The 15,260-nt window shown below is 38.1% G+C and overlaps 1 long non-coding RNA gene across 1 annotated transcript in view; it reads right to left on the reverse strand.

Moving 5' to 3' along the window:
- The window catches only part of LOC129538454 (uncharacterized), a 78,784-nt gene that overhangs the window by 32,793 nt on the left and 30,731 nt on the right, over positions 1 to 15,260 (reverse strand). Inside the window, exon 3 of the long non-coding RNA XR_008682218.2 lies at positions 10,917 to 11,005. This is a non-coding gene — a long non-coding RNA (uncharacterized LOC129538454). The remainder of the gene's footprint in view (positions 1 to 10,916; positions 11,006 to 15,260) is intronic.

Genomic DNA, 15,260 nt, shown 5'->3' on the forward strand with positions numbered 1-15,260 from the left:
ACTCTTTGAACCTCTCTGGGTGTTCCAGACTATGGAGAACACTTAGCGAACTATAGATTGCTCTCTCCCCTTTTGATTCCCCCTCTTCTCTCCTGGTCACTTCTATCTCCCTCTTCCCTCTTCTCTTCTCTATGTAACTCTGTGAACCTTTCTGCGTGTCCCTCGCTGTGGAGAATCGTTTCACCATTAATGTAGTTGTTTTTTCATCTGTCCTGTATGGCTAGAGAGCCTTGAGGCTACTGTAAGAGAAAGACTGAAAGCCAGAGGCAGGAGGCTTAACTCCAAAACTTGAGAACATCAGAGAACTCCTGATTCCAGGGAACATTAATAGACAAGAACTTACCCAAAAGTCTCCATACCTACACTGAAACCAAGCTCTACCCAAGAGTCAACAAGTTTCAGTGCAAGACATACCACGTTAATTCTCCACCAAAGCAGGAACACAACCTTGAGCATTAAAAGACAGGCTGCCCAAAGCCATGCCAAACCCACAGACACCCCAAAACTCACTACTGGACACTTCATTGCACTTCAAAAAGAAGAGATCCAACTTCACCCACCAGAACACAGTGCAAGCTCCCCTAACCAGGAAACCTTGACAAGCCACTATTCCAACTGCACCCACAGGGAGCAGGCTCCACAATAAAGAGGAACCATGAACTTCCAGCCTACAGAAACAGCACCCCAAACACAGCAATATAAACAAAATGAAAAGGCAGAGAAATACTCAGCAGGTAAAGGAACATGATAAATGCCCACCAAACCAAACAAAAGAGGAGGAGACAGGGAATCTACCTGAAAAAGAATTCAGAATAATGATAGTAAAGATGATGCAAAATCTTGAAAACAAAATGGAGTTATAGATAAATAGACTAGAGACAAGGATTGAGAAAGCAAGAAATGTTTAACAAGGACCTAGAAGAAATAAAGAAGAGTCAATCAATAATGAATAATGCAATAACTGAGATCAAAAGCACTCTGAGGGCAATAAACAGTAGAATAACTGAGGCAGAAGAGAGAGTATGTGATGTGGAAGATGGAATGGTGGCAATACATGAAGCAAAGAGGAAAAAAGAAAAAAAGAATTAAAAGAAAATAGGACAACTTCAGAGACCTTTGGGACAATGTTAAACATCACAACATTCAAAGCATAAGTGTCCCAGAAGAAGAAGACAAAAAGGGAATGAGAAAATACTTGGGGATATAATAGTTGAAAACTTCCCTAAAATGGGGAAGGATATAGCCACCCAAGTCCAAGAAACCCAGATTCCCAAACATGATAAGCCCAAAGCAAGACACATATTATTCAAATAACAAAGATCAAATATTAAAAGCAGCAAGGGAAAAGCAACAAAAAACACAAAACAGAAACAAAGCAAAACAAAAATCACAATGGGATCCCCATGAGGATAACAGCTGATCTTTCAATAGAAACTCTTTAGACCAAAAGGGAATGCAAGACATATTTAAAGTGATGAAAAAGAAAAACCTACAACCCAGATTACTATACCCATCAAGGATCTCATCCAGATAATGAAGGAGAAATCAAAAGCTTTACAGACAAGCAAAAGCTGAAAGAATTCAGCACCATGAAACCAGCTCTTCAAAAAATGCTAGAGGATCTTCTCTATATAGGAAACACAGAAAAGTTTTATAAAACCAAATCCAAAACAACCAAGTAAATGGCAATGGAATCGTGCTTATCAATAATTGATAATGCGTTGAATGCCCCAACCAAAAAACAAAGACTGGCTGAATGGATACAAAAACAAGACCCCTATATATGCTATCTACAAGAGACCCACTTCAAAAAAAAGGGACATATACAGATTGAAAGTGAAGGGCTGGAAACAGATATTTCATGCAAAAGGAGACCCAAAAATAGCAGAAGTAACAATACTTCATAACAGATAAAATAGACTTTGAAATAAAGACCTTGAAAAAAGACAAAGAAGGACACTACGTAATGATCAAAGGAGCAATCCAAGAAAAAGACAAAACAATTATAAATGTATATACACCAAAATTAGGAGAATCTCAATACGTAAGGCAAATGCTAACAAGTATGAAAGGGGGAATTAACAGTAACACAATAATTATGGGAGACTTTACTACCCAACTCACACCTATGGAAAGAAAGAAAGAAAGTGACATCTCTCAGTTGTGTCTGACTCTTTGCGATCCCATGGACTGTAGCCCACCAGGCTGCTTTGTCAATGGGATTTTCCAGGCAAGAGTATTGGAGTGGGTTGCCATTTCCTTCTCCAAGGGATCTTCCCAGTCCAGGGATCGAACCTGGGTCTCCTGCATTGCAGGCAGACGCTTTACCCTCTGAGCCACCAGGGAAACCCAAACAGGTCAAATAAACAGAAAATCAGCAAGGAAAGGCAACCTTTAAATGATACAGTGGACCAGTTCAATTCAGTTCAGTTCAGTGGCTCAGTCATGTCCGACTCTTTGTGACCCTATGAACTGCAGCATGCCAGGCCAGCCTGACCATCACCAACTCCCAGAGCCTACCCAAACTCGTGTCCATTGAGTCGGTGATGTGATCCAAACATCTCATCCTCTGTCGCTCCCTTATCCTCTTGCTTTCAATTTTTTCCAGCATCAGCATCATTTCAAATGAGTCAGTTTTTGCATCAGGTGGCCAAAGTATTGGAGTTTCAGCTTCAACATCAGTCCTTCCAATGAACACCCAGGACTGATCTACTTTAGGATGGACTGGTTGGATCTCCTTGCAGTCCAAGGGACTCTCAAGAGTCTTCTCCAACACCACAGTTCAAAAGCATCAATTCTTCAGTGCTCAGCTTTGTTTATAGTCCAACTCTCAAATTCATACATGATTACTGGAAAAACCGCCACTAACCACTCCTGCGCTGCATAGCTAGTGAATGGACCAGTTAGACCTAATTGATATCTATAGGACATTTCACCCCCAAACAATGAATTTCAGCTTTGTCTCAAGTGTACATGGAAGATTCTCCAGTATAGATCATATCCTGGACCATAAATCTAGCCTTGGTAAATTAAAAAAAATTGAAATCATTTCAAGCAACTTTTCTGATCACAATGAGGTAAGATTAGATGTCAACTACAGCAAAAAGACTATTAAAAATACAAACATATGGAGGCTAAACAACACACTTCTGAATAATCAACGATCACAGAAGAAATTAAAAAAGAAATCAAAATATGCATAGAAACAAATGAAAATGAAAACACAACAACAAAAAACCTATGGGATTCAGTAAAAGCAGTGCTAAGGGGAAGGTTCATAGCAATACAAGCTTACCTCAAGAAACAAGAGAAAAATCAAATAGATAACCTAACTTTACACCTAAAGCAACTGGAAAAAGAAGAAATGAAGAACACCAAAGTTAGTAGAAGGAAAGATACAAAAATCAGAGCAGAAATGAATGAAAAAGAAACAAAAGAGACTACAGCAAAAATCAACAAAACTAAAACTGGTTCTCTGAAAAAATAAATGTAATAGACAAACCATTAGCCAGACTCATCAAGGAAAAAAGGGTGAAGAATCAAATCCACAAAATTGGAAATTAAAATGAAGAAATCACAACAGACAACAAAGAAATACAAGGATCACAAGAGACTACTATCAGCAACTATATGATAATAAAAATGGACAACTTGGAAGAAATGGATGGATTCTTAGGAAAGGAGAACTTTCCAAAACTGAATGAAGAAGAAATAGAAAATCTTAACAGACCCATCACAAGCATGGAAATAGAAACTGTAATAAAAAATTTTCCAACAAAAGCCCAGGACCAGATGACTTCACAGGTGAATTCTACCAAAAATCTATAGAAGAGCTAGGATCTATCCTACTCAAACTCTTCTAGAAAATTGCAGAGGAAGGTAAACTTCCAAACTCATTCTATGAGGCCACCATCACCCTAATACCAAAACCAGACAAAGATGCCACAAAAACTATAGCTAAATATCACTGATGAACATAGATTCAAAAATCCTCAACAAAATTCTAGCCAACAGAATCCAACAACATATTAAAAAGATCATACATCATGACAAAGTGGGCTTTATCCCAGGGATGCAAGGATTCTTCAATATTTGCAAATCAATCAATGTGATACACCATATTAACATATTGAAAGATAAAGACCACATGATTATCTCAATAGATGCAGAGAAATCCTTTGATGAAATTCAGCTCCCATTTATGGTCAAAACTCTCCAGAAAGCATGCATAGAAGAACATACCTCAGCATAATAAAAACCATACATGATAAACTGACAGAAAACATTATCCTCAACTGTGAAAAATTGAAAGCATTTCCCCTAAAGTCAGGAACAAGACCAGGGTGCCCACTCTCACCACTACTGTTCAACATAGTTTGGGAAGCTCTAGCCACAACAATCAGAGAAGAAAAACAAATAAAAGGAATTCATGTTGGAAAAGAAAATGTAAAACTCTCACTGTTTGCAGATGACATGATCCTCCACATAGAAAACCCTTAAGATACCACCAGGAAATTACTAGAGTTAATCAATGAATATTTTTAAGTTGCATGATATAAAATTAATACACAGAAATCCTTGCATTCCTATACACTAACAATGAGAAACAGAAAGAGAAATTAAGGAAACAATTTCATTCACCTTTGCAACGGAGAGAATAAAATGCTTAGGAACAAATTTACCTAAAGAAACAAAAGACCTATATATAGAAAACTATAAAACACTGCTGAAAGAAATCAAAGATGACAAAAAGAGATGGAGAAATATACCCATGTTCATGGATCAGAAGAATCAATATAGTGAAAATGAATATACTACCCAAAGCAATCTATAGATTCAATAGTCCCTATCAAGCAACAAATGGTATTTTTCACAGAACTAGAACAAATAATTTCACAATTTGTATGGTGTTGAGTCTGGCTCAACAAGCAGGGTTTCTGAAAGCATGATGTGGCGAGAAAATGAGAAACAAGACACAAGAGTTCAGTGAAAGGCAAGAATCAGGGGACCAATACTGCTCCTAGGTGAAGGTACCGAAACTGAATCCATGCCTGCTTTATTACACTCTCAGCTGTGAAGAAAGGAATATGTGTGGAGGGAGTTTATCTATAACTCATGTGGCCTTCAGGGCCAAAGAAAAAACTGATCATTAACCACAGAGTAAACAAGAAACAGTAATCAATAACAAACCAGTAACTAAGACTAATATTCTTATTTATAGATTTTCCTCCAGATATATAAAACATGTGACTCTGAGAAGCCAGTTGGAAAACAGTCTGGAGTTGGCTTTCCAACCCCAGGATCATATCTTTTTTTCAAGATTATGAACTATTCCCTCTGGTCTTGTTCCAAGAGTTTCATGCCTTAAAGCATCCACTTTATCAATAATTATAAATTCCTTCTGTGGCCCTTGCCGTGGCCTGTTTTCTTCTATTCTTCCTGTTGCCTACAGTATGGAAACATAAATAAACCTCAAATAGCCAAAGCAATCTTGAGAAAGAAGAAAGGAACTTGAGGAATCAACCTGCCTGACTTCAGACTATACTACAAAGCTACAGTCATCAGACATATGGCACTGGCACAAAGACAGAAATATACATCAATGGAACAAAATAGAAAGCCCAGAGATAAGTCCATGCATGTATGTACACCTTATCTGTGAAAAACGAAGCAAAAATATACAATGGAGAAAAGACAATATCTTTAATAAGTGGTTAAAAATTAGTTGACCACCTGTAAAAGAATGAAACTAAAACCCTTTCTAACACCATACACAAAAATAAATTAAAAATGGAATAAAGATCTACATGTAAGGCCAGAACTTATAAAACTCCTAGAGGAAAACATAGGGAGAAAACTCTCTGACATAAATCACAACAAGATCCACTATCCCAGAGGAATTGAAATAAAAGCAAAAATAAACAAATGGCACCTAATTAAACTTAAAAGCTTCTGCATAGTAAAGGAAACTGTAAGCAAGGTGAAAAGGCAGCCTTCAGAATGACAAAAGAAGCAACTGACAAAGAACTAATCTCAAAAATATACAAGCAGCTCATGCAGCTCAATACAAGAAAAATGGGCAACCCAATCAAAAAATGGGCCAAAGAACTAAACAGACATTTTTCCAAAGAAGACATACAACTGGCCAATAAACACATGAAAAGATGCTCAACATCACTCATTATCAGAGAAATGCAAATCAAAACAACGGTGAGGTATCGTCTTATGCAAGTCAGAATGACTGCGATCAAAAAGTCTACAAATAATAAATGCTGGAGAAGGTGTGGAGAAAAGGGAACCTTCTTACACTGTTGGTGGGAATGCAAACTAGTACAGCCACTATGGAGAACAGTGTGGAGATTCCTTAAGAAACTGGAAATACAAATGCCATATGTATAAGCAATTGCACTGCTGGGCATACACACCGAGGAAACCAGGATTAAAAGAGACACATGTACCCCAATGTTCAGTGCAGCACTGTTTATAATAGCCAGGACATGGAAGTAACTTAGATGTCCATCGGAAGTTAAATGGATAAAAAATTGTGGTATATATACACAATGGAATATTACTAAGCTATTGAAAAATAAAAAGGCATTTGAGTCAGTTCTAATGAGGTGGATGAAACTGGAGCCTATTTTAGAGTGAAGTCACTCAGAAAGAAAAACACCAATACAGTATATTAACACATATATATGGAATTTAGAAAGATAGCAACAATGACCCTGTATGTGAGACAGCAAAAGAGACACAGATATAAAGAACAGACTTTTGGACTCTGCAGGAGAAAGGGAGGAGGACAACGCCTTGATAAGTGTGTCATCTTATCAGAAACTGAAAGTCCCACATTTAATTTCATAGCTTCATTTAAGCAGTCTATTTTCTCAATCAAAACTGAAATCCCTAATGAATTCTTGGCTACTTCAGATACTAATTACCAAGACTTCCTTTTAGAGTTGGAGGGTTTGGCTGGTTGAAGACTTTTGCTTGTTTGTTTGCTTTTTCCTTAATGCAGGTGAATTTTCCTCTCTGTTGTATTTTCCTTTTTTTTTTTTTTTTATCTGCTTAAAAACTCTTTCTGTGATAGCCTAAGATTAAGGCAATGGCACCCCACTCCAGTACTCTTGCCTGGGAAATCCCATGGACGGAGAAGACTGGTAGGCTACAGTCAATGGGGTCGCAAAGAGTCAGACACGACTGAGCGACTTCACTTTTTTCACTTAAGATTACTTTAAGTGGTTCAATTTCCCTTGGTGGCTCAAATGATAACCTTGGCATTCCATTTTAAACAAAATATTGAAAAAATTTGACAAGGGGTAAATTCAAACAATTCAAGCAATTGACAGGTTTTAGTTACTATGTACAGAAGGTTTAAAAACTATGTTTAATACCTTAAGTGGACATAAAACTGTTGGAGGTGGTTACTAATAAGACGTGACTGCCCATTTGACCTGTGACCTGGTCCTGGGCAATAAGAAGCTCCTCATCCCCACTCCTGTCCTTGGAATGTGTGTTCTACTTGCTCTTGAGCTAGAAGCTGCCAAAGGACACAGCCTCGAGAGGGTGATGTGGTGTCCAGACCACGCTGACTGTATAACTGACTGAACTCAGTTAAGTACTCTCTATAAACTTTTAATATTTGGCAAGCAAGGGTAGAAATTAACATATTGTGGCCACCTAAGATAAAACTGGTAGGTTTCCTTGCTTATTAAACCTGCCACTGGGAGGAGAACAAGATGGCAGAGTGGCAGATGGCACTCACCTCCCCCATGAACACATCAAACGTACATCTACACTGGAGCGATTCTCACTGAAAACAACTGGAGACTGGCAGAAAGACACTTATACAACCAAATCTTTAAGAAATATCCACAGAGTCAGGTGGGAAGGGAAGAGAAGCAATCATGTTGGAGGGAGCACAGAAGACCTAAGAGATTAAACAGCCTCAGAGATCCTCCATCAGAAGTGAGCCATTCAAGCCACATATTGGGCAACCCAGCTCTGGAGTCTAACACTGGATAAACAAGACCCCTTACGTGGATGAAAATGAGTGTAACTTATGGTAGGAGTGTAAGAAACATATATTCCACTCCTGAAGAGTGTGCACATGCTTGCTTACTCCCAAAGTAAGGTCAAGGAATTCCATCACCTCCACTAGCTTTGTTCGTAGTGATGCTTTCTAAGGCCCACTTGACTTCACATTCCAAGATGTCTGGCTCTAGGTCAGTGATCACATTATCGTGACTATCTTGGTCGGGAAGATCTTTTTTGTACAGTTCTTCTGTGTATTCCTGCCACCTCTTCTTAATATCTTCTGCTTCTGTTAGGTCCATACCATTTCTGTCCTTTATCGAGCCCATCTTTGCATGAAAAGTTCCCTTGGAATCTCTAATTTTCTTGAAGAGTCTTCTCTTGTGTTGTTGGAAGAGGGTGTTTGCTATGACCAGTGCATTCTCTTGACAAAACTCTATTAGCCTTTGCCCTGCTTCATTCCGTGCTCCAAGGCCAAATTTTCCAGTTACTCCAGGTGTTTCTTGACTTCCTACTTTTGCATTCCAGTCCCCTAGAATGAAAAGGACATATTGCATAGGAACCTGGAATGTTAGGTCCATGAATCAAGGCAAATTGGATGTGGTCAAACAGGAGATGGCAAGAGTGAACGTCGACATTCTAGGAATCAGTGAATTAAAATGGACTGGAATGGGTGAATTTAACTCGGATGACCATTATATCTACTACTGTGGGCAGGAATCCCTTAGAAGAAATGGAGTAGCCATCATGGTCAACAAAAGAGTCCGAAATGCAGTACTTGGATGCAATCTTAAAAATGACAGGATGATTTCTGTTCGTTTCCAAGGCAAACCATTCAATATTACAGTAATCCAGGCCTATGCCCCAACCAGTACTGCTGAAGAAGCCGAAGTTAATCGGTTCTATGAAGACCTACAAGACCTTTTAGAACTAACACCCAAAAAAGATGAAAGAGGAGAGTGAAAAGGTTGGCTTGAAGCTCAACATTCAGAAAACAAAGATCATGGCATCTGGTCCCATCACTTCATGGGAAATAGATGGAAAAACAATGGAAACAGTGTCAGACTTTGTTTTTTTGGGCTCCAAAATCACTGCAGATGCTGATTGCAGCCATGAAATTAAAAGACGCTTGCTCCTTGGCAGGAAAGTTATGACCAACCTTGATAGTATATTAAAAAGCAGAGACATTACTTTGCCGACCAAGGTCCGTCTAGTCAAGGCAATGGTTTTTCCCGTGGTCATGTATGGATGTGAGAGTTGGACTGTGAAGAAAGCTGATCGCCGAAGAATCGATGCTTTTGAACTGTGGTGTTGGAGAAGACTCTTGAGAGTCCCTTATACTGCAAGGAGATCCAACCAGTCCATTCTAAAGGAGATCAATCCTGGATGTTCATTGGAGGGACTGATGCTAAAGCTGAAACTCGAATACTTTGGCCACCTCATGCGACGAGTTGACTCACTGGAAAGGACTCTGATGCTGGGAAAGGTTGGGGGCGGGAGGAGAAGGGGACGACGGAGAATGAGATGGCTGGATGGCATCACCGACTCTGTGGACATGAGTTTGAGTGTACTCCGGGAGTTGGTGTTGGACAGGGAGGCCTGGCGTGCTGTGATTCATGGGGTCGCGGAGAGTCGGACACGACTGAGCGACTGAACTGAACTGAACTGACTGAACTGAAGGTCAAGGAAGAATTTCGAAACTGCTCAGATTTGTGATCAGTTTTCTGTGACCACAGCAGTGTATGTCCCAGTACACCCTGGATGCCCACTCCAGTTCTTGGTGTTACACTAACCCAGTAATTGACACTGACATTTTCTCCATCTTGCTAACAGCACAGGTAGCACTTTAATAAACATTGCAATGCATGTCCCATTATTGAACTATATGAGAAGTCTGTGACAGACCAGAATGAGGAGTGGAACATACAGCTAGGATCACAATTGCTAGGATACAGGATATCAGTACAAATTAATCAGACTGAGATTATTGCCAGATTGTTCATCTGAATGGCTGCCCCATTCTACATTCTACAGGGTGAAGGATTATTTTATAGATTTCTATATCCAAGAATACTTGGTTAGTTTCCATACAAATGCCACTGTCTCCTGCATCTGATTCTCCTGAATGAAAGGTCAGTCATTTCAGTAGGAAATGAGTGGACAAAAGGTAAAGTTAAATGGTGCATACAGGTTCTGCACCATGAACAGGGAGAGCAGCTTTCCACTGAGGAGAGAACACCTTAGAGGGATGAGGGAGAGGAAGCATTAATGAACTACTGTCACTGAAGATCTTTTAGCACTGCCCCTGAGTCCTTTCTCATGAAGGCAAATACTCTGGTAGGCTCTTCCAAACTGCATGCTCAAACTTGCAAGCACCATACATTTAATCAACTGCTTGGTCTGCAATGGCCCTCCAGATAATTCTGGCCATGACATGCTTGCCATTCCCTTTCACCTTACTGGAAGGGTTATCAAAAGAATCAGGAAATAGCTCCAGCTTCTGGAACTCTGGCAAAACACTTCCAGATCTTCCACACCTTCACTCCCCATTATTCCACAGATGTGGAATGAAGGCCACCTAGCTGGCAGCCTGGACAAATAGGACACGTTAGATTAATTGTTTTCAGGCAACAAAAAACAAGAGCTAGACTCCGTTATTTAAACTGAATTGGGGGACCCTAAGAACTACCAGCCTGTTGCAAGGCCACATTAGAGACACTTCACAACTGTGAAGTGGAGAGGCCAGTAACTGTAAACACCACTTTCTTTCTGGCAGTACAAACGTGCTCCCAGAATTGTACATCTCATGTGGAAGCCAGGGACACACTGTCCTGTCAACTGAAACACAGGGACTTTTACCTCAGGGATGCTCATAAGCAACTTACAAGCAGATTATATATAGCTCTCCGATGACTGAGGACATTTCTCCAACATGAGGCTCTCCTTATTTATGTGCATGCTTCAGGCAGTTTCCCTGCAATAGGAGATTTTCAATTAAGAAAGTGAACACAAAATTTATCCCCCACTTTAGCTGAAGCAATCAAAGACACAATATTGGCCATGGAAGTTATTCAGGTCAGTTATGATTGCTTAGACAGTGTAGCTAGAGATAAGTGTTGCTCAGATGTCCTTTTCATGGCCCAAGTTAAACTCTGTACAATGTACATCCTGTTCTATCTAAATTAATGCCTTCAGTTAAATGGAAAGGCCAATACAGAAACTAAAAGATAATCACCTGACTAAGTAAGACTCTGATAGCATATAGTATTTGTTCAGTAAGTTGATTTTAGGACTCTAAAGTGCAAGGTTGACGTCAATATTGCAGTTGACTCATCTTGATGATTCTAGTCTTGATAGTGGTCTTAATTATACACTGCCTAAAACAAATTAAACACATTTGGTTCCAATCCTTGTCAATCAGATTTATTGGAGTAATTGACATACATATAAAAGACTCACCAGAGGCTCAGACAGTGTAGAAATGAGAGGTTGATATTGGTGATATTCTCCAGGGGCCTCTTGCGTTTCTACAGACACTGACAACTTCAAAGCACCCTTTTGAGGACATTCATATAGCAAACAGTTTTGGAAGATGGAGATAGTATCTCCCATTGAAATAAAGAACAGACTTATTTCCTCTTCAGTATAATAAAGATAGTATCTTTCTCCAGGGCAAAGCTTGGGCAGGCTTGCTTGGAGAATCTGATAATGAACTTGGATTTCCTAAACTCAGGGTTACTCAGCTGTAACATAAACCCACTGTGTATTTAGAATCCACTTCTGACCTCTTCCACTTTTCTTGGGAGACTGGGGCCAAAGTAAACTAATACAAACATAAAATTCATATTGCCTTCTGTGCTGTAATAAATCCTTCATCTCTGACAAAGGAGTCTCAAGCTGCATTGCTAAGTTGTTAACTTATGAGTAGGGTAAAACTTCAGCCCCTTCATAGTACATGACATTACCATATGTTTAGCAGATGGCCATAAAAAAATATTGCTCTTACATCTACTCTTTCTCCCCATACTACAGGATCTAATTTATTTTTTAAAAGTATTGCCAAACACAAGCATGCATTGTGCCGCATAATATCTAACACAATATAAAGCATGCAACTCCTTATATCACTATGGCTTTATTCTATTGAAAAGATATAATCACATGGAATACTACATAATTTTTAACAAAGGAAAATAAATGCTAGTATCTGTATGTTTTACAAAGTTATATCTTGTACAACATTTCAATTTGACTTATTTCAAATTGAATTTTGTTAATTTAACTGAATTTGTGAATTTTATTAATTTAACAAAATATTTTAGGAATAAGTTATAATAAAAACTATTAAAGAAATCTTGTGGGAATATTAGAAAAAAGTACAGTGTGAACTCAGAATCTAAAAGTTTTACATTCTACAGCATTATCTTTAGTAATCCAATACACTCAGCATCATTTCAAAGACTACATGTTTTTCCAAATCAATACACAGTGATACCTGAGAAATAAGCATCCCTTTTCTACGCTCATTTACATCATTCATTTATTCAACGAATATTAAATTAACACAAAATGGCTAAAGTAGAGCTGTGCAAACAAATGTCCTGTTCAAAGAATGATGATGGCCCACTTCTGAAAAAAGAAAAATACATCCTACTTGTTTCTCATTTCTTATGCTCCTCATTAGGTCATTTTATGAACTGTCTGAAATTATGTTGAATAATATAGTTGCTATATTACTTTGCTTGGTAGCTACTTTAATAGATTGAACAGAAACAAACTAGTTTTCTTAAATAAAACACAAACAATTTCTGTAGTTTTAATTAAAAACTATTTTATAAACATAGTCTCATCATGAAGCAAATATTTAAATACCCAAACATCTGAATATACATTTGGAATAACTTTGAATTGTCCCAAAATATGATGATACCAAGGAAATCAGAATAACCCTTTCTATTACTCCAGGTTGATAAACAGCAAGCAATTATGTATTAATACAAGCATGAAAAGTCTTCACACTTCTATTAATTTTCCACATCAATTTTTATTTTCAATCTATTTTGTTTAGTCAAAAACAAAGCTTCAGTTCAGTTCAGTCGCTCAGTTGTGTCCAACTCTTTGCGACCCCATGAATCACAGCACGCCAGGCCTCCCTGTCCATCACCAACTCCCAGAGTTCACTCAAACTCATCTCCATCGAGTCGGTGATGCCATCCAGCCATCTCATTCTGTGTCGTCCCCTTCTCCTCCCGCCCCCAATCCTTCCCAGCATCAGAGTCTTTTCCAGTGAGTCAATTTGTCACATGAGGTGGCCAAAGTATTGGAGTTTCAGCTTTAGCATCAGTCCTTCCAATTGATCTCCTTTAAAATGGACTGGATGGATCTCCTTGAAGTCAAGTTTAGACCAACTAAAATACAGAAAAATGTTATTCTACAAATATAGGAAATCATTTAAGAGCTCTGATATTTCTTCAAATCTGACAAAGAAATGCAATAATTGCTGATTTCTTGTAAGGCAATACCTAGTTAGCCTCTGAGACAATTTGATCAATTAACATATATTTGAGTATATATACTCATGTTTACTAGATACCATGATTGGTAAACAGTAAATTTCTGCAATCCTTTCTAAATAAGAATGTATACATACATAAAGTTATATTTTATAAATGTTTCACCACTTTTTTGAAAAACATATTAATGAGAAAAAATAAGAGAGATCAAGTAATTTCAAATATTGAATAGGACTATTAGTTAATTCAAATATTACATTTAGATACTGATGACTCCTTTTTATATTCTGTGCAATACTTATCATATAGTAGACACATAGCTCTAATACCTGCTTTCATCCAATTTTAAGACTTGTTGCTCTATTTTCAGTAAAATAATTTTAGATATGTTAACCCTTAGACTATACTTTTGAATATTTACTTGTTCTTGTTCCAAGGACCCACCTTGGAACATCATTCAACATTTTTGAAGATACTTAAATGTAGTGAGAGAGGATTTCTCATGTCACCTGAATAATCTAGATTATGTGTACCCTTTATCTTTAAATATTACAGAGTTTAAATAGATGATATGTGATATAGTTTCAAAGCCTAAGCTTATTAAGAAGAAACAGATACAAAGTGGAAAAAGTGAAAATAAATCAAATAAAGTTTCCCAAATACAAAAGAACATAGAAGTTGCTTTAAATGTAGGTGGATATATAATGGAGACAAGTTGGATAAAGTAAGTGGAGAAGATAAGAATACACTACAAAATTCGTCTGTGATAACTAGCTCCATGAAGAATAGATGTCTGCATCATTATAGTGAAAACTGAGCAGTTGAGAGCTTTGGGAGGAAACAATGAGTTTTATACTACCTATGTGCTCAGTTGCTTTAGTCATGTCTGACTCTTTGTGATCCTATGTAAGAGTTGGACTGTGAAGAAAGCTGAGCACCGAAGAATTGATGCTTTTGAACTGTGGTGCTGGAGAAGACTCTTGACAGTCTCTTGGACTGCAAGGAGATCCAACCAGCCCATTCTAAAGGAGATCAGTCCTGGGTATTCATTGGAAGGACTGATGCTAAAGCTGAAATTCCAATACTTTGGCTACCTCATGAGAAGAGTTGACTCATTAGAAAAGACCCTGATGCTGGGAGGGATTGGGAGCAGGAGGAGAAGGGGACGGCAGAGGATGAGATGGCTGGATAGCATCATGGACTCGATGGAGATGAGTTTGAGTAAACTCTGGGAGTTGGTGATGGACAAGGAGGTCTGGCATGCTGTGATTCATGGGGTTGCAAAGAGTTGGACACGACTGAGTGACTGAACTGAACTAAACTGAACTGTAGCCTTCCAGGTTCATACTACCTATACCTTGATAAGAAATGAAGTATACTGGTATCTAGCTCAGATTCACTGAATTGAGAGGCAATAAAATATAAAATATTCAATACATATTTGAGATAAAAATAAAGAGAAACAACCAAGTTCCAGAAAAGAATAAATAATTCTTTTAAGATGCAAAAAGATGCTCTAGCTTTGAATCAGACAGAGATTTGAAGAGGATAGATTTTTTTTATATACCCATGTAGCTCCCCTTTCTGGCTCCATGAAGCAGGAATTGGAATTGCCATGCCAGGCTTCAAAATACATTTTAAAGTGATTGTTTTAGAGTATATTTTCTTCCACACAAAGAAAAATGTTGAGTGGGGTTATATCTTTATGAATAAGTA

This window comes from Moschus berezovskii, chromosome 2 (genome assembly GCF_049115385.1).
Source record: "Moschus berezovskii isolate FMDL1 chromosome 2, NW_MosBer_1.0, whole genome shotgun sequence".
Lineage (NCBI taxonomy): Eukaryota > Metazoa > Chordata > Mammalia > Artiodactyla > Moschidae > Moschus > Moschus berezovskii.